Below are 18,967 nucleotides of genomic sequence, written 5' to 3' on the forward strand. Positions count from 1 at the left end.
GCGCCTTGTCTCACATCTGCATGTTTGCCTGGCCCCACCTCTACAACACTGCCTCAGTTCTACCACTGAGGATGAAATCTTCAACCTAGGCCTTCATCTCCTCACCCCTTGGCTAGTACAGGTCCTTTGTCTGTAGCCTCTCCACGTTCCAGTTCTCCTGACTGCAGCATATATAGATAGGGTGACCAGACAGCAAGTGTGAAAAACTGGGACAGAGGGTAATAGGCGCCTATATAAGAAAAAGTCCCAAATATCAGGCCTGACCCTATAAAATCGGGACATCTGGTCACCCTATATATAGAATGCAAGGCCTGATTTTTTAGTCATACAAAAGGAAAGCAACTGTATAACTCCTTCTCAGATAACTCAATTGGGTCCTTATTTGTTTAGGGTCCAGTTTGTATATATCCGCCCAGAACTTGCTCTAGGTTTTCTTCTGCTCCCTGCCCTGCTCATTAAGCACCAAGCTCTCCACTCCATTTCTTCGCACAATCTCACTTGTTCCAGATGGAGAGTCATCACGGTGGCTTTGACCAGCTAAAACAGCCTTTCTGTATAGCTCTGTTCTTCATGTATTTTTCCATTGCATCCCACTCCAGTACCAACTTAGTTGGTACTGCTTCCATCACCAGTGTGGTGCAGTTAGCTTCTGTCCAGCTACCTTTACTACATCTGGGGACTTAATAGCTATGTCAGAATCTCCCCATCTTCATGTCTCACTGTTATCAGCAGCTTCCTCCCTGATGATTTTTCTACACTCATCATCTTCACAGATATCCATCTCTCAACCACTCTCTTCAACTTCCTCAGATTCTGCAGAGATCAGTACATCCTACAGAGAAGATGTATTCTTACTGAGTCTTCCTCTTTCGATACAGCAGAAGTCCTCCAAGGATTGCCTCCTCTTTTTTTGGGTCAGTTCATGAGGAAGAACTAGCGAAAGGGATGTCAGGGCATTCTCTCTCTCACTGCAGGAGTTCTGGCAGATTACAAGTTCCATGGATTCCTCGACTTTGGCGTCATATGGCCTATCCTTATGGTAACCAGTCCTGGCCTTACTGGAACCCTCAACTTGATTAATCTGCTGCATATGCTTTGAGAGTCCCTTTGTCCAGGAATAGGTCTTTTCCTACTGTGCAGCCTTCAAGATTAGTGCAACCATCTTGGCAGAGTGACCCTCGTGATTTGGGAGAGGAAATCCAAAGTGAGAATGATGATGATATGTATCCTTCTATTCCTTTGACAATTTCTTCATCTTTGCTGGATTAAGTGGTCAATCTATCTACGATGGACCATTTAAAGACTTTTCAAGGTCTCCTAGAGAGGATGGCTGACACCTTAGAAATCCTTTGGAAGTTGTACAAGAATAGTAACATAAATAGTTTGATGCATTACACCGTGCAATTCAAGGTCGATTGGCAATGCCCATACACAAAGGTATCCTTGAACCAGTCAGGGATCTATGGCAGACCCAGCTAAGATGGAGGCTATCTCCCAAACAAAAAGAGCATCTATACTGAGTCCTTCCAAAAGGTTTTGAGTATTGTTATACTCCTCATGTTCCAGCTCTTTAACAGTGGCTGCTGTTCATGAGAAAGCTAAGCAATACAGTTAGCCAAAGTCAACACCAAGGGGTAAACATTTGAAAAAAATATACCTATTCAGGAGAAGGTGTATTCCTGCACTAGCTTTAAGATTGCCAATTACCATGCTTAGCTAGCCAAACATGACTACCTCCAATGAGACAAGATTTCCTAGTTTATGGGAAAACTTTCAGAGGACTCAAGAGTAGAGCTAAATTCCATGTCCTTAGATCAGCTGATTGATAAGGTGGCTCTACTAGCAGCACTGGATGCATCTGACAAAGACACAAGAATAATGGCCATTGCTGTCACCTTGCAGAGGACATCATGGCTGCAGTCATCAGGCATTCCAAAAGGGGTCCAGTCTACAATTGAGGACCTTTTGAAGGTCATGAATTTTTTAATTCAAAGATCAATGAGGGATTTCACTAAATTAAAAGATTCTAGAGTGACATTTTGATCCCTGGACCCATACACTCCAGCCCAGAGGAGAAAGCAGATTAGGTCTCAGTCTTTTCTAAAAGACAGAGATCACCTTTATCATAATTTTACCACGAGAAGTCCTCAGAACCCTCTAAGAAAAGACCTCATTTTCAGAGGAAGAGCAGTTTGACACAACATCTGGCCTGAAGGCACAAGTTTGTGGCCACAGTCAACAGTCTTGAACTAATTTAAAAGGATCTATAACCCTTCCTCCTTCCATTTGGCAAACACTTGTCTTTTGTTGTTGGCAAACATCTTTCTTTCTTTTTGGATGCATGGACTGGAATCACTATTGACTGCTGGGTCCTCAAAGTTATCCAGAAAGGCTATTCAGTTCAATTCTAGTCCTAACCAATTTTTCACCTCCCAACTTTCTCCATTCTCTGGGACACCTCTCATGACAGCTTGCGACAGCAAGAGCAAGACTCTCCTCTACATCTGAGTGCAATAGAGAGGGTTTGGGGGCAGAGGATTTTTTTACTCATTCAAAGGAGAGCAACTGAGTTTTGGGGCAGAGGATTTTATTCCCATTACTTACTTATTCTGAAGAAGAAAGGAGAGTAGCATCCCATATTGGACCTCAGGTGACTCAAAAAGTTCATCCATAGGCTTCAGTTCAGGATGGTCACTTTAGCCTCTACAATCTTCTCCCTAGATCTACTGGATTGGTTCACGACCCTCAGCAAGCTGAGGACGCATACTTGCAGGACGCATACTTCCCAATCTCCTTCTCTCCATCCCACAGGAAGTACATGTAATGGTGAAGGAAATTCATTACCAGTTCCAAGTGCTACCATTTGGTTTTTCTGTGGCACGAAGGATGTTCATCAACTAGTGGTGGTAGTACTGCATCTGTGAAGACAAGGTCTTCACATTTATCCTTATCTCAATGACTTACTGATTCAGGGGAAATGGCCACAGCAGGTCACCAAGACAGTGTAGGTGGTTCTCCATCTATTCTCCTTGGTAGGCCTCTGGATTAGTCAAGTCTGCTCTCACTCCTATTCTGTCAATAAAGTTCATAGGAACACTTCTCAACTCAAGATCAGCAAGCTTACCTTCCTCACAACAGATTCTGCATCATAGGGCATCTCATATTAGCTCTTTACACTAAAAAAAAACCATCAATCTCAGTTTATTGGGTCATAGATTCTTTTGCATTTATGCAATGCTGCATGCCAGACTTCATCTGAGTCCTCTTCAGGGTTGGTTAACATGGATCCATCTGCGAAGCAGACACATCATGAATGTACAAGTCCTTCCCCCTGGGGTTTTATCATTTCTGCTGTGGTGCAAGAATCTGAAAAATGTCTGCCAAGGTGTGATGTTCACATCACTATCCCCTAGTGCTAGAACTCAGGGTCATTAATTTGGCTTGTGAAGCATTTTTACTTCTCATCAAGAGACCACCATCCAAATCCTGATAGTGCATCACTGCAATATTGTCTATGTAAACAGACAAGGAGGAACAAGATCATCCCCTCTGTGTCAGGAGATTATTCATCTACGGGTGTGGTGAGTTCAGCATTGTCAGTTTGATAGCCCTGCGCTTGACTGGGTTCAGAATAGTTTAGTAGGCCAAGTCAGCCAGAAGTGCTCTTCCATTCATAAATGAACCCTGAAAGGTTCAGTCCCCACAGTTACGAAAAATTTATGGGACGTTTCCATCACAGACTTTTTTGCAACCAACTCAAACAAGAAGTGTTACATTATTTTGCTCCCAAGGAGGAATGCGTCCAGGCTTCCTTTGGATGCATTTCTGATTTGGTGGAACACAAATCTAATATAAATTTTCCCTCTGATTCCATTAGTTCCCAGAATCCTCAGAAAAATAAGCCAGAGCAAGACCCAATTAATTCTGACAGCACAATCGTGGGTGCACCAGTTTTGGTACTTGGAGCCAATGTATCTAGAAGTTTGTCCATCTTCATACTCGCAGTTCTTCCAGAAAACATTTTGCAGAGCCTATTCTACATCTGGACCCATCTACATCATTTCTACATCTGATAGTATGGGATAGCTGGCTAAGTTTGGTAGATATATGTTGTTCTTCTACAATGCAGGACATTCCAATTCATAGCAGGAAAGTTTTGTTGAGGTTTATATATAAAGCCAACTGGAAACATTTTCCATTATGGGCTGCTTAACATCCTCTTCAATCCTTGGAGACTTCCATTCCTATCACTCTGGATCATTTGTTATCCCTGAAACTCTCAGGACTTTCAGTCAGCTCCATTAAGGTTCATTTTGCAGCAGTGTCACCCCCCCCATTCAGGGTCTCTCAGTATTTTCACACCTGACTGGGTCTAAATTTCAGAAGGGATTGGTTCATGTGTTTCCACCAGTTAAGGAAATTCCCCCTCCCTAGGATTTAAATATAGCACTTCTATCTTTGATGGAACACCTATTTGAGCTTATGTCATCATGTATTTTATACCACCTTTTCTATTAAAACAGCATTCTTGGTGGCTTTTACATCTGCTTGAGTGAACAAGATTCAGGCATTAATGGCAGGACTTCTTTTCACAAGACAGAGCAACTCTTTGACCTCACCAAAAACTTTTATTCAAAGTAGTTTCAGACTTTCACTTGAACTAGTACATAAATACATACACACTATTACCAGTATTTTTACCTAGGGCAGTGGTTCCCAAACTTGTTCTGCTGCTTGTGCAGGGAAAACCCCTGGTGGGCCAGGCCGGGTCGGGTTGTTTACCTGCCGCATCCGCAGGTTTGGCCGATTACAGCTCCCAGTGGCCGTGGTTCGCTGCTCCAGGCCAATGGGAACTGCTGGAAGTGGTGGCATTACGTCCCTCGGCCCGCGCTGCTTCCAGCAGCTCCCATTGGCCTGGAGCAGCGAACCGCGGCCACTGGGAGCCGTGATCGGCCGAACCTGCGGACGCGGCAGATAAACAACCCGGCCCGGCCCGCCAGGGGCTTTCCCTGAACAGGCAGCGGAACAAGTTTGGGAATCACTGACCTAGGTCCTCACTCATCTCCTGCAGAAGCAAAATTCCATACATGGTGCACTGAGTGCCCTTTCCTATTATCTCCCTAGGATAAAGCCTTTCTGCAAGTCACCCAGTCTGTAACTTTTGGAGACGGTCTAGAGGGCAGGCTATTTTGCCTCTGAGATTCTCAAAGTGACTTTCAGACTATCAGGATTTCACATGAATTTAATAAATTAGCTTCCCCTTCTCAGATCAAAGCACACTCCTAGAGCTCAGGCAGCCTTCTTAGCTTATTTGAGGAGCATTTCTAGATCTGAAATCTTTAGGGCAGCTATTTGGCGCTTAATACATACCTTTACCAATCATTATTCCCTAGTGGTAGACTCTACACCTGACATTCAATTTGGCAGGGTAATCCTACAGTCCTTATTTAAATAGGATTCCTGGCACTCACCTCGTTAAGGAGACAACTGCTAGAGTTGGATCCATATGAACAAATACTCAAACAGTTACTGTAATGTAAGTAACCGTGGTTCTTCAATTATTTTGTCCACACAGATCCCATGAGCATCCTTCTTCCACACTAATGCAAAGTCCTTTAGCTTTGGAATTCTCTTCTGTATTGGCATTTGGGGCTGCTATGCCCTTTATGCCTTTGAGTGGAGGGTGCAAGGATATGTAGAGTGCATGCATGGCCCCAACAGACACTACTGGCCAAAAAAAAAAATCCAATCTTGGGCAGTGGGAACATATTCGTATCTAGAATGGGATCCACATGGAGAAATCATCTAGAAGAACAACAGGTACTGTAAAGTAAGTAACAGGTCTCTTCATTGACTAAACTGTAGGTCTGTCTAGGAATTCACACCAAATCTAACTTCACATTCCATTTCAAACATATTTTCTTCCTTTGCCTATGTCTCTTCTCTTTGCCACAGATGCTACTTTTTATTTTAATTCTATTACTGTATTCTGCACAAAGTGTTTTGGGATACAATTTGTGTGGATGGCACTTGTAAAAAAAATCAAGTGTTTGGAGTTGCAAACAGTTTCAGAAGAAGTTAAATCATTTGTAGCAGTTGTGCTTATTTTTTTACATAGTAAGGACATTGGGATTCTCCTATACTGTAGTAGTATTTATTGCTGGAAACAATGATAGAGAAGGTTGGGAATATATTTCCCTTTTGCTAACTGCCAGTTTTTTGTACTCCTTTATAATCTTTTAAAAAAATGTTTGTTTTGTGATGCAACATGCTAATTCCCACCCCCCTCTTTTTTTTTTTTTGATGAGTGATAAATGAAGTGGGTGTGAGGGCTTAGCTGAGACTAAACATGTTTCTGCACAAAATAAATCCACTGCCACACCACAACTAAATTTTCAGAACCTCTTGCAGTTGTGTACTTCTCTCATCTGAGTCCCCTGTTCCTTCTATTAGTGAATTTCAATACTACGCAATTTGTTCTTGCTCCAAACGAATTATGTAAATAGAATTAGTCCCAACGACAAGTACTGGAAGACAATACTTGTTATCTTTATCCATGTCTAATTGTTTCCATTTATTATTTGTCTGTATTCTTGTACTCAACTAGATTTATAGCTGCAGTGTTGCTCCCTACAAATTTCCTTGATTCTTCATATTAACGTTGTATCTGAAATGCTATTAAAATCCCTACTAAGCTCCATGTAAATGTATTCCCTGTTCTTCAGATACTTACTAATATCAATCTCTACTTTTTTTAGTCAATAATATTTTATGCTTTATTTTAAAACCCACAGTTTCAGTTAAATTGAAATTACTGCTCATTAGCACGAAAACACTGTCTGGAATCCTCTTCCTCATAGTGAAATCTATCAACTCTATTGTCCTGGAATAAAATGTTGTCCTCCAAGCAGCGTGATCAAGTATTCTTGAGATCATCTTTTCTCTTTGCACATTGCTGAATCTCTTTGTGGCTGAGACCACACTGCTTTATAATAAGAAGCAGGATAAATGGAAGATTCAGTGTTGAGAGAGAATACAACAGTTGCCTTTACTACAAAAAATAGTATCTGCCATAATGGCATGATTAGAAGAGCCTGACTAGAAGAGCAGAGAAAATTTGACAAGGACTATGCATATGGGATCAATTAAGTTAATGATATATATTTAGTTTAAATACATGGAATATTGCCATCAAATCACAGAAACAAAATATATAGCAGTTCAGAGTTTATTGCTATCTGTTGGGGAGAGGGGAATATATGTTCGCTTAAAACACCACTTTCACATCCTAAAAATATCAATAATAAACCAAGTTAAGACCTTGAAAGTATAATAAAATTGATGAATGATAACATAAAAGCTGAGTCTGAACATTTGTTTCCTGACAGCATAGCAAATCATAAATCATGATTACAATTGAATAATCTCACAATGTGCTGCTGTATACCTTTTTATAAGTACAAGTTTATCAGAACTCTGTTCTTCAGAACTTTACTCTGTCATCAATCACCAAGACATTATGGCCCAATCAAAAGGTCTAAGGAGGACTTACAGCTTAGGGTTTCAATTAATATGTGGATTGCAGCAAGGTTACATTAGACCGATAGTACACACTGTTCAGACTGAATATACACTAAATAGGTAAATGAACACCTGAAGAATATATTATGGTCTACATTATTTTTAGATTGTGGGCAAGCCATTTTGGCTGGGCTATATGTTTAGCATGCACACATCTGAAAATTTTTGTTTTCATAGGTAGTAATAGCTATATTTTGCGTTTTAAAGAGTTAGGTGTGTTCTCATGGTTACTAAACACTTTTTTTTTTATGGTCAGTGAGTGGAACCAAAATGTTCAATGAAAAGGCTCAATTATTCCACAACTACTCCTTAAACCAATAAATGTTCCCCAGCTCTTAGCCCCACTCCACAGTTACTTTGTGAGATATACAACCCTAAATATAAGACAAATCAATCTTTATGTTTCACACTTGATCAGGATCTTCAGAATTGGAAGAACTGACAATGACCACATCAGAGCGGCCAGGTCTACACTACAAACTCATATTGGTAAAACTACATTGTTCAGGGGGTATGAAAAATCCACACCCCTGAATGACACAGTTATACCAACCTAACCCCACCCGTGTAGACAGAACTATGTCAACGGGAGGGCTTCAGCTATCAACATAGCTACCACCTCTTGTGGAAGTGGATTAACTATGACGATGGGAGAAGCTCTCCCATCAGCGTAGTAACATCTTCACTGAAGCCGTGACACTGCAGTGTTTTAAGTGTAGACCTGCCCAGAGGCTGTCATATAAAAGCTGGCATGGTAGAATTGGTCCAATACATATGCGGGGGGGTAGGGGGGGAGGGGAGTTTTTCCTCACAAGATTTATTAGGTTGTAATAACTTGCATGTTTGCCCAAATTTTTTCCTTCAGTTATTAACGAAGCAGTCACTAACGCTGACCAGCCTAATTAAGGTTTCATAATCATTTCCATTATAACCTTGTTTTCATATACTTTTAACTATGCATAATTTCTCTCTTTGGGGATGAATTTTTCCAAGTTTCTCCTCTACTTAATTATTTCTCCTGAAAAGCTGAGGAAAAATTGTGTCAGTCACTTCTGAGTTAAAAGAATGAAAAAATAATTTGTTTCTGCTGTTAACAAGTTGCTCTTATGCTTTTCCACATGGAGATAAAATAAAATAACTATGTTGAGTAATTTTGTATCATCTGCAAATTTTGCCACGTCACTGTTCACTCCCCTTTTTCAGATCATTTATGAAGATGTTGAACAGCACAGGTCCCAGTACGGATCGTTGGGGGACCCCACTATTTACCTATCCCCATTGTGAAAGGTGACCATTTATTCCTACCCTTTGTTTTTGATCTTTTAAGAAGTTACTGATTCATGAGGGGATGTTTCCTCTTATCCCATGACTGCTTACATTGCTTAAGAGCCATTGGTGAGGGACCTTGTCAAAGGCTTTCTGAAAGTCCAAGTATACTATATGGACTGGATCACCCTTAAGAACTCTAATAGGTTGGTGAAGCCTGATTTCCTTTTACAAAAGCTGTGTTGACTCTTCCCCAATATATCATGTTTTATTTGTATCTGATATTTCTGTCCTTTATTATAGTTTCAGTTAATTGGCTTCGTACTGAAGTTAGGCTTACTGGCCTGTAATTTCCAGGATCACCTCTAGAGCCCCTTTTTTTTTTTAAATCAGCATTACATTAGCTACCCTTCAGTCATCTGGTACAGAGGCTGGTTTAAGTGATAGGTTACATAGCACAGATAGTAGTTCTGCAATTTCATATTTGAGTTCCTTCAGAATTCTTGGGTGAATACCATCTGATCCCAGTGACTTATTACTGTTTAATGTGTCAATTTGTTCCAAACCTCCTCTATTGGCATCAGGGCCGTCTCTGGCTTTTTTGCCACCCCAAGCAAAAAAAAAAAACCAAAACCCCCCAAAACAACCTGCAGCACGGCCGGAGTGGCAAAGCAGGAAAAAAAAAAAAAAAAAAAAAAACCTGCGGCATGGCCGGAGCCTGGGTGCAGGGGGACTCCCTGCACTGCAGACGTGCCCTGGCTAGCAGGGGGGAGGAGGAGGGGGAGAGAGAGAAGGGGGGCGGCCAGGGCTTCAGCGGGGCACTCGCCCCGCCTGCCGCGATGGCTCCGTGCCGCTCCGGTCAGCGGAGAGGGAAGGATGTGGGCTGCCCTGCCGGGCTTGCTACAGACCTGGCACCGGCTGGGGCAGACGGAGCACGCAGCCCGCTCCCAGCAGGGCGCTCCCCTCCTACGCCCCCTACAGGGCAGCCGGATCGGCGAACAAAACAAAGCAAAACAAACACGGCCGTGCTGCCCTAGGATTGGGCAGAATGCCGCCCCGTAGAATCTGCCGCCCCAAGCACGAGCTTGCTCGGCTGGTGCCTGGAGCCTGCCCTGATTGGCACCTTAGTTTGGGACAGTTCCTGAAATTTGTCACCTAAAAAGAATGGCTCAGATGTAGAGATCTCACCCACATCCTCTGCAGAGGAAACCATTGTAAAGAATTCATTTTGCTTCTCTGCAATGGCATTGCCTTCCTAGTGTGCTCTCTTAGCACCTCAATCGTCCAGTGGCCCCAGTGACTGTTTGGCAGGCTTCCTGCTTCTAATGTAAATGATTTTTTTGTTGATAGTTTTTGTGTCTTTAGCGAGTTACTCTTCAGATTCTTTTTTGTACATCTATCTAGCGGTCTCGTGAGATCCACAACCTTTGGGCCCAGTAAGCAATTAACCATGCGGGTTTCCCGGTCATCACAAAACCAAACTGTCTAATAATCAAATCCTACTAATAATCCAAATTACTACTACCTATAACTATTCATCTTATAACACAGGAAATTAAAAGATCTTGGAGCTCTTAGTCTAGAAGGAGGCGATAGCAGTGTCAACTGTCAGAGTCCACTTGATGTTACGGACCCAGTATTAGTCCTAGAACATGAAGCAATAGAATGTAACCACTCAGCTCCTGAGCCCACTATCTAGTGTGTTGGAGCATACATTCTCCTCCCTCCATTGTCTTTTGTGATGTCACAGAACTATTGTAACTTCTGTGATCCAAAGCAGCAAGGCCAAGGATGTGAGAGCCCAATTCCCACCAGCTGGGCACTTTGTTCAGCCAGTTTAGAAAGGAGAGAGGAGAGTTCAGCCTACCTTGCAAGAGTGTTTACTTACCTTGTCCCATGAAATAAAGGGCCATCTCACTTCAAGAAGGATGTCTGGGGAGCGAGCTTTCCTGAAACTGCCCCCACTAGGAAAATGTCAGAAAGTTACCTCCTATAACAAGGAGGAGGATATCTACAAAATGTTTACAAAACTATCCAGACTTCACTGCAAACTGCAGGATCCGCTGAAGGAGCTGCTTTATCAGTGCGCTAGTGAGGAGGAAGGAGAATGTATGTATACACATTTGTATATAATCTATAGTTATGGGGCAGGCAGGTGCCAAAACTTTGCCTTGCTTCTGAGGGAGAGATGTCAGTTGCCAATAGCACAGGAATAACAGCACCTAAAATTTATGAAATGGAGTGGAGTTTGCAGGTGCCCTCCTCTTTACCGATGAAGCACAGCCTTTGGTAATGACTAGTCCTATCATGTGATACCACTTGGTGTAACACCATATGCTGGGAACTGTCATCTCCACAGGCCACCCTCCATGTTAAAGATGAAGGTGGCTGTAGCTGCATTTGGCTTGTGAGTTACATGTTGGCTGTTTGCAAAGTGCTGCTTAATGTTAGTCAACCCGACATGGTTACAAGTCAAAATGGACCAGATTTGTGACTTGGATGACTGGAAAGGGTGGTTCTTCTGCTTCAGCATCCATACATCGTGTACTAGAATATTTTATGTTTTTAGAGATGAAGGATTAATTCATTGTTAAGGGTTCACTTGGCAGCCATTTCTGCCTTTGTTTGATAGTAGATACTTTATTTGATACTAGATCATTGTTTGTACATAATGCCATTAAGAAATGTATGAAGGGCTTATCTGTGCATCCTCCTTTGAGACATACTTTCCTTCCTTGGGATCTCAATTTGGTTGTAGCCAGGCTGATGAAACCACCCTTTGAACCTTTTGCTGAGTGTTCTTTACATTGTTTATCTATTAAAATGGCTTTTATTGTTGTTATAACATCTGCCAGAAGGGTGAGTGAGCTAAATGCTTTTATGGCTGATCCATCATTCACTATTTGCCACAAAGATAATGTGGTTCTTTAGCCTGATCCCAGGTTTTTGCCAAAGGTAGTTTCAGATTTTCATGTCAATCTGTTCATTAATTCGCTGTTTTTTCACCCAAGCCACATTCTAATAAGGTTGAATTGACTTTACATACTTCAGATGTAAGGCTGGTTCTTGCTTCTTATTTAGACAGAACTAAAAGTTTTCATAAATCATCCAGATTTTTAGAATAACAAAAACAATTACATGGGATACAGTTTTTCTCCAGACCATTTCTAGATGAATTATTGTTGAATGGTATGCGTTGGCAAAGACTCCTATACCTGGGACAATACATCCATATTCCACTAGAGCTGTGGCAACCATTTTTGTTTGTATTAAACAAGTCTCTGCTCTGGGGATTTGCAGAGCTGCTACCTGGAGTTCTGGTCACAACTTTCACTATGCATTATGCTTTGGACTTGGCTGCTAATGCAGATGTTGAATTTGTTAGAGCGGTGCTGCAGTCTCTATTCATTTACAACTCTGTACCTAGCTTCATGTTATTTTCAGCACTGCTTATCAGTCTATCCTGTAAGTGGGAATATGCAGAGCCATTCAAAGAAGAAATGAAGGTTACTCACTTGTAACTGGAGTTCTTTGAGATGGCGCTGCATATTCACACTTCCCACCCACCTCCCCCTCTTTGTCAGTGTCATAGTCACTTTTTGTTCTCTACCATTGCAGTGGAAGGAATTGAGGTGATAGCGGGTGCTGCACCCCTTATATAGCCTTGCTCTCAGGACCTTCCGAGATGCTGAGGGGAAAGGCTGGGGGTGCAAAAGCATGCTAACAGACACTGCTGGGAGAAGGTTCTACCATAAGGCACCACAAGGCAGTGCAGTACCCGTAAGCGTGAATATGCTGAGCCATTTCTAAGAACTCCAAGCACCAGTAAGAATCCTTAATTTATTTCTTAAAGGCTTACGATGTTGTAAGCTTCTTTTTGTTATGTTCTTTTGCAATTGGCTAGGATCTGAATGTAAGCATTTAATGTAACAATTTCCTGATATCCTTGTGACATGAATAGTGAGAGGATTTATTTACCAATATGTAATCAAATGAACTTGCCTATAACTGGTTACTACTATAAGAAGCCATTTGAGTATTAGCATGTTTATATTAATTGAGGAATTAGCAATCTAGCAATGCTTAAGCAACCTCCTTACTAAACTCAGGAAGACAAGAACCACCTCTCAAAGGATTGTTAAGAAGAAAAGACAGTACCTTCGATGACGATTTAAGTTAAATGATTCTTAGAATCATTTAAGTTTAAAAGCACTTAAAGCTGAAAGATTTTTTTAGAAAATAGGAGCATTTGGACCCATTTGAAACAGACGTTAAATTGTTAATAAGTCTGGATGGAACCAAGGGGATAACTCAGTAAATGAATTGAATAAAAAGTTAAAACTCCAACTTGAAAAAATGAGAATTTCTTGCCACAAAGACAAAAGCAGTATAACTATAATGTTTAATTACAATCCTGCTACATATGCATTAGCAGGTTGCATATTAAGCGAGCTGAGGGTGCTACCAAAACCATCCCATGAAGGTGCTGAGCCTACGAAAGGTGACAGAGGTTGATATCTGAATCCAGCCAAGCCCCTGAAAGAGGTGCGTCTTCCACCTTCAGAAGAAAGAAAAGACATTCTCACGTTCTTCAACACTGAGCTCAGCCTGTTTATTTAATATCCTCACAACTTACAAGCAAACAAATAGCAATGACAAGACAGTTGTAACCAACAAAGCAGCCAAAATCTTTTGGTCTTCCTTCTGCAATAGGACATGGACATATTTAACTTTCACACATCTTCCACCTACATGTGGACTTTCACATGATGGTGTAATGGGAAACTATTTATTCTGAAATATTCTCCAAGACGTCAGGACCAATTCAAAAGATTTTTTTTTTGCAGTGAATGGGCATTTCTTTTAACTGCCTGACTATTTTGGAAACTTGAGAATCTCTATTTTGAGATGAATAGTGTAATATAGAGTTGTCTAGACACTTAAACCTAATATAAGATGAACAAAGATTTCTAATTTTCTTGCAACTCATAATGTAAAAAAATATGAAGAGATAGAGACAGAGTAACATTGTCACCGAAATCTTGGTCAGAAAGAAATCCCAAATAGATATGTATCAAATACTTCCTAAACAGTAGAAAAAGAAAGAAGTATCCCAACAAGCTAAAAGGAATGTGGCTGAAACTCACTCCTCTGCCAAAAGCCTGCCCAAAGCTTAGGCACTACTTGAGCCGTAGTTTGAGTGGGATTTAAGTGGTGCATTGCTCTTCTGTTTCATGGGGGTGAATTTCACCCTATATGAATTGGCAAATCAGAAATCTCTGTAGATCGTCCTCCAAACCAAGACTACGGAACAACAAACAACTAGTTTTAAGGTTGGGGGGCAGAGACTTCCTTACAGAATAGAAGCAATTCTTTGGACATTAAGAGATGACTATATTCCCCTTTAATGATAATGTTCAAATGACTAGTGTAGCCACATCTTAGCATATCTGATTGGCTTGGAGATTGAATCTAAGAAAAGGAAATCCCAGGTTCATTTTTTCTCAGCAGCTGTAGCCTAAAAAGGTGTGTCTACATTTTAATGTAATTCTTAATCAATGCCAGTGATTGTTTTAATGCTACTTTGCAAAAGATTAAAAGGGAATGCCGGAAGGGACTAATGTAAGAATGGGAGGATTATATTTTAATAAAATTAATCCTGCCTATAAAAGGAGACCTGTGAGAGTGTCCATCTGGACAAATCCAATTGTACTTTTCTAAGCAGCAACATTAAACTTGACACTCCAATCCACAAAACACTTGTGAGATTGTGTGAAAGGAAAGGACCTGTGAATCAAGGACTTTGGAGGGCGCAACTAACAAAATACCTCTGACTTGCTAAAAGAGATTTTAAATCCTGAGAGACTACTGCCAGAAATTTAAAATGAGTTTCAGGAGGCAGGTGGGTTGGGGGGCTGGGAATGGGGAGAATGGACATCCTTCTCAACTACACCTTACAAAGAAAAAAAGTCTATGTAAATGGCAGAACACAAGTTACCTCACACCACTGATTGAGGCGGTTGATAAAGAGCCCAGATCTTATTGATTCTGCCCTTTCACTATCAAAGATGAAAATGCTCTGATCTGAATGGGCAGTTCTAGATGCAGTCACTAAAACATTATCCTTGGGCTTCAGAATCAATATCAACTAGGGAAATAGTGTTTTGATTTTTAAAGTAGAACAAAAGTCCAAGTATAAGGAATTTTGTCTCTTCCCAAGGAAGGAGAAAGTAAGGCTGTACTCAAGGTACCGGTAAAATACATGTACAGATGGAACTCATTTTTCTGAAGTCTTCAGAGTTTCTGATTTGAATGATTATATGAATGTTCTTTGTAGGGAATGGAGAGCTCAACTTGTTCTCCTCTTCCTCAAACATAGAGATCAGGAGAATTGCTTGAGTTCCTAGATCAGTAGTAGAGATGGGTCTCAACAGGAACACCAAATTTAAACGTCCCATTACCTCTGGGTTGAAATCTGAACCCTATCCAGATTCAGGTTGTGTGGCTTAGGCCCATCTCTGGTCAGTACCAAAGAGCCATGGGATCGGAACAGATCCTAATTAGAATATCAGACACACCTAATAAAGTAGTTTAACTAACCAGACATTTACTACCCTCCTCATCCTTAACTAAAGGAATAATTTACTGAAGGTGTCACTAAGATATACAGAAGGCAGAATTGCAGCCTAACAGTTTAAAAAAAGAAAAAAACACCTACATAAAACAATACTCCATACTCAGCTCCCACAAAGGCAACATTTATGTCAGTCCATAATATCCAATGGCAGAATGAGTTGGCTACTTTCACTTCTATCTAGGGAAAAGCAGAGATGCTATCCTATAGCTTTTTCCAGGACAAGTGACCTTAACACCAAATTTGCTAATTTCTAATTTTAGTCTCTTCCTGGCTGCAGAATACAAGTTGCCCCTTCTCCTAAAATACTGTAACAATTTCTCAATGCAACATGGGCTGATCTGAGTATATCTCAAAAGGATCCTATTCTAAACAGGGAACAAGAAGTTCACTGACTAAAGGTGTTCTAAATATCATTTGTTTTTTACATTGCTGTTCAATATATATTTCATTTTTCTTACCCTGGAACGTGTAAGAACGTGACAACACATCCATTAAAAAGAAGCACCAGTTACTTAATACAGTGGTTTTCAAACTTTTTAGGCTGCATACCCCTTTCCAAATAATGTAGTCTACCACGCACCCCCATCTGAGATAGGGTCAGAATATACCTATGATTAGATTGCCAACTCTTATTAAATAAAATGCACTGTCCACCATTACAGAGTTTGCATACCCTTAAGGATATATGTACCCCAGTTTGAAAACCACTACCATAATATATTTATCAACTTTACATTTACCCTAAGAGAAATTAATATATATGATACTCTAGTAAAATGATTGTGGTTTACGATCTTTGAACATTTCGTAGAAAAAGGTCTTGGGGGTGGTGAAGACCCCAACAATATTCAGCTCCTGAAAGAAATTAAATATTAATGGTGCTAACCATAAAGTTAGATCAAAATATCGTAGACATTCAGGTAACCATGGTTGAGGCTATTATTACAGAGCCACACCTTGTACAAAAAATAATATACATTTATGGTATGACTTTCAAACATGCTGAGCACTGACAGCACTGTTTAGCTTTAATGGGAGTTGTGGATATGCAATACCTCCAAAAATTAGGTCCTTAAAGTGCTCTACACAGTTCATCCAAAGGGATCCAGAATCACAAATTGTGGACCTGATTCTGCAAGCTGCTCGGTGCTGGCTAATGCTTCTGCCTGCATGGAACCTTACTGAAGTAAGTGGGGCGCTAAACAAGTAGAGAGATCCCTACCTGTTTAGATCAGCTTATGGGATCAAGTCTATATAGAAGGATCACATCACCCACTACTAAAATGCAGACAACTCTAGAACAGAATGCAGCAGCTGTTTAGCAGAATATTGCAACGCTCTTCTGTATTCTATTCCCTCCATCACAGATGATATAAAACAAATTTCCCTTTATTAAAGTATATGCTTACTAAAAAAAACCCTTTAAAGCTTTAACTATTATCCTATGGACATGATTAAATAGTGTGGTTAGAGCAGAAATATTGTATTACTGCATATTGATAAGTGAATGATTCTCAAATAATTTCCTCCTTTTGCTGTACTGCCAGCCTCAAGATTCAACAATCATGAGTCAGCACCCACACACACACAAAAAAATCATACGATTTTTTTAAAATAATACATTTTGGGGTCTTTGTATTTGCATTCTGATTTAGGGGTCACATTTTCCAACTTCTCTCACAACCATGAGGGCTAGGAACATACTACTTGATAGCTGTGATTCTCATGTACTGGCATGACTTCAGGAACTAGGGCTTTTAAAAACAAACAAACATCCAGCTATCACGGGACTCAAAATAAAATCACAGGAGTTGGTAGCAGTGCTGGCCCATTGCATGATCTGATGACCGTGGTTGACTTCAATGGTATCTTTGCCTGAGCAAAGACCAATCAGGAATTATAGTATTTCACCCATAGTCATTATTTTGTTACCTCAGTCATGGAGCTCCAGCAAACTCAAACTTCCACTATTCCTGTAAATCCCGTCTAAATTTTTCTAAATGCAACAGATAAACGTCTCTCTCTTCATTCTCACTCCTCGTGCTGTGGACTATTGATATTCATCTTCATGCTTAGTTTTATTTCTGCTCCACTTCTTTGGTCTTTCATCTCTTCAGCTGTGCCTTAGTCTCTGCATTAGGGAACAAGCACCTAACCATGTGAATTTAGTGATGATTGATGACATGCTTAGAAACCAATTAGTGGGAAAACCTTACATGAATTCATGAAAGACTGTTACTTGAACATAGTCGGACATATTAAGGAAAGCTCTTACTCTAGCAAGCCAAATTGCATTCGTTATTAATAATGCAAAGATGGTTGCTGAGGGAAATACTTATTAGGACAGGTCCAGAAAGCAGAATTCAAACAGGAGAAGTGAAGTTTAATACTGCTGCTTAAAGTATCATTGCTACAAGCCAAAAAATCCCAAACTTATGTTCAGATTACATTTCATTTGCTTGCAGCCATACCACTTAGGTCTGTGATCAACTTAGTACTTACAAACTAAACAGGGTCAAGCCAGGTCAATACTAACCTAGATGCTGCTGAAAGTGGTGTTGCTCACTCAGTGTAAATCTTCCCCTGTTGTCAGTACTGACCCAATACATTAGTCTAGTATTGAGGGGCTCTCAGCTACTAGAGGTGCTGTCTTCAACATAAAATAGAAGAAAAAGTTTCCAACTACTTCTGGTTATTAAAAATTCTAAGATGGCACTTTTCATGACAGGCATCAGCCCTTGATAGAGTTAAGAGTCTCTGCCAATACAGCCATTCCATATAAAGAAGCAGATTCTGTGCTGCAATAGATTATTTTAAATATGTTTGAGGGCCAAGATTTTCAAAAATGACTAGTGATTTTTGATGCCCAATTTGTGACACTTTAAGCGGTCCTGCTTTCCAAGGAGCTGGTGCACAGTGCTTTCTGAAAACTGGGCTCTCTTTAAGGTGTCACAAGTTAGTCCCCCAAACACTGAGGCAGCTAAAATCACTGTTGGTGACAAAAAATCTTGGCCAAGAGAACTGAAGGTTCTATATTTTTAATTTCTCTCTTGCTTGAGTTCAGGTTTCCGCAGCTTCAGCTTTGAAAATCTTTTAACCGGTAAGGGGCTACACCGTGAGCTTTATCTTTCACCAGAGCCAGACCACGTACCACTCTGGAAAAGAAATATTTCCAACAGGCTTGCTGAGAAATACAGGCAATTCAGATTGAACTTAAAGGACACCCCGATGTCAGCAGTAATTGTAAGGTAAAACTCATCACTCTTATCCTTTCAGGATACTGTAGACAGAGATACCACTTTAATAGTGTGATTATATGTGGGGATAAAGCTAGGAAAGCTATTTTAGGAGGTGTTATGGGCCAAATTTTGCTCTCACTTATACTGATGTAAAACAGAAATAAGTCAGTGGAGTTACTCCAGTTTTAGACGAGCAAAATTTGGCCTCATTGTGGCAGTTTTATCTTCCTTTTGCACTTATACA

At 40.5% G+C, this 18,967-nt stretch overlaps 1 long non-coding RNA gene and 1 other non-coding gene across 2 annotated transcripts in view; one reads left to right on the plus strand and one right to left on the minus strand.

Moving 5' to 3' along the window:
* Window positions 1-18,967, plus strand: part of LOC122174719 (uncharacterized) — a 28,591-nt gene that overhangs the window by 915 nt on the left and 8,709 nt on the right. The window contains exons 2-3 of the transcript XR_010598731.1: window positions 5,576-5,830; window positions 8,785-8,868. This is a non-coding gene — a transcript (uncharacterized LOC122174719). The remainder of the gene's footprint in view (window positions 1-5,575; window positions 5,831-8,784; window positions 8,869-18,967) is intronic.
* LOC135981618 (uncharacterized) lies at window positions 13,441-17,615 on the minus strand. The gene is made up of 2 exons (XR_010598730.1): window positions 17,417-17,615; window positions 13,441-16,339 (listed from the first exon to the last, which is right to left on the minus strand). It is a non-coding gene; the product is annotated as an uncharacterized LOC135981618 (long non-coding RNA).

Source organism: Chrysemys picta, chromosome 2 (genome assembly GCF_011386835.1).
Source record: "Chrysemys picta bellii isolate R12L10 chromosome 2, ASM1138683v2, whole genome shotgun sequence".
Lineage (NCBI taxonomy): Eukaryota > Metazoa > Chordata > Testudines > Emydidae > Chrysemys > Chrysemys picta.